This window comes from Etheostoma cragini, unplaced genomic scaffold, assembly GCF_013103735.1.
Source record: "Etheostoma cragini isolate CJK2018 unplaced genomic scaffold, CSU_Ecrag_1.0 ScbMSFa_3142, whole genome shotgun sequence".
Taxonomy (NCBI): Eukaryota; Metazoa; Chordata; class Actinopteri; order Perciformes; family Percidae; genus Etheostoma; species Etheostoma cragini.
In genome coordinates this window covers 1352-2991 of record NW_023267379.1, presented here as the reverse complement: position 1 = coordinate 2991, position 1640 = coordinate 1352, and the positions used below count along the sequence as shown (strand labels likewise).

General features: G+C 45.6%; 1 long non-coding RNA gene across 1 annotated transcript; it reads left to right on the top strand.

Annotated features, from left to right (window-relative positions):
• The first annotated feature begins 454 nt into the window (after positions 1-454).
• On the top strand, positions 455-1287 carry LOC117940737. Its single transcript, XR_004655808.1, has 3 exons — positions 455-606; positions 877-990; positions 1153-1287. It is a non-coding gene; the product is annotated as an uncharacterized LOC117940737 (long non-coding RNA).
• Positions 1288-1640: the final 353 nt, after the last annotated feature.

Below are 1640 nucleotides of genomic sequence, written 5' to 3'. Positions count from 1 at the left end.
ATTATTATAATAATAATAATTATATAATATTATTATAATAATAATAATTATAATAATAATAATAATATAGGCCTGAACTACACAGACATGCTCGGGTCTGTACGGGGACTTGAACCTGCAACCCTCTGGTTCCCAAAATCTGACATTAACTTAAGAAAAAGAGACAAACTATAAGTATATATCATTTTATATAATATAGAAGAAGGGAAAGAATTAATGAATTAAGAACTAATTTGTCAATAAACATAATAAAAAAAAGACAGAACAATTAAAAAAAATAAAAACAAAATAATATTAAACTACAGATATATATATTTTAGTTATTTGTTGTTTTGTGGCGCTCTCCAGATCGGTGCAGTGGGAGGCCGGAACTACTTTCCCAACCGCCAATCAAATCAACAGAAGAAATGACGTCGCCGCTCTACGCTGCTCCCATTGGCCACTCACTCCCAGCCTGTGATTGGCTCCCACAGCGGCGGTCTGTCCCACTATGCGGCGGAGCAGCGGGGCGGTTGCTCTCTCGTTTACACACTTTTTGTTGTATTAAACGGTGTTTTCAACATTTGGACCAACGCTAACGGCGACATCTTGAATGTTCGCCTTCACGTAAGTAGAACTAACGGCTGGTTTTACGGTGTGTTGGACGGGGTTTGTGGCGACTTGCAGGCTAACGCTACTATGCTAACGTTAGCCTGCAAGTCTTATCCGTTAACATCAGTTACTGTTGGTTAGCCTGTTAGCTTGTTAGCCTGTTAGCTTGTTAAACATCTCAACAGTGTTCAGGATGTCTTAGCAGTATTGTTGTCGTCGTTGCTAACGAAGCTAATGTGGCTAACCTTAGCTCCTCCAGCCTGTTGCTTGTTGTTTACGTTGCAGGGATTTCAGCTGATCCGGATCACTGACCACTTCCGGTTGGGAGATGAACGCTGAGATGAGCTTCAGTTAAGGTCGAGTCTCACTGCACGAGATCAGCAGAGTACAGACATACAGGTAGACAAGTAGACAGACAGACAGGTAGAGAGTGAGACAAAGACACAGAGAGAGACAGAGACAGACAGACAGGTAGAGAGACAGAGTGAGTGAGACAGACAGACAGGCAGGTAGAGAGACAGACAGGTAGAGAGTGAGACAGGTAGAGAGTGAGACAGACAGGTAGAGAGACAGACAGGTAGAGAGACAGACAGGTAGAGAGACAGACAGGTAGAGAGACAGACAGGTAGAGAGACAGAGTGAGTGAGACAGACAGACAGGCAGGTAGAGAGACAGACAGGTAGAGAGTGAGACAGGTAGAGAGACAGACAGGTAGAGAGACAGACAGGTAGAGAGACAGACAGGTAGACAGACAGACAGACAGGTAGAGAGACAGGCAGGTAGAGAGAGACAGGTAGAGAGACAGACAGGTAGAGAGACAGACAGGTAGAGAGAGAGACAGGTAGAGGGGTCCAGATGGGGAACAGCGCCCTGAAGTCTCACCTGGAAACCTCCCAGAAGACCGGCGTGTTCCAGCTGACAGCGAAGGGTCTGCAGGAGGTGAGACCCCCGGCGTGATGTCACCCGGCGTGATGTCACCCGGCGTGATGTCACCCGGCGTGATGTCACCCGGCGTGATGTCACTGTGTTTACAGTTAAATATTCAAGCA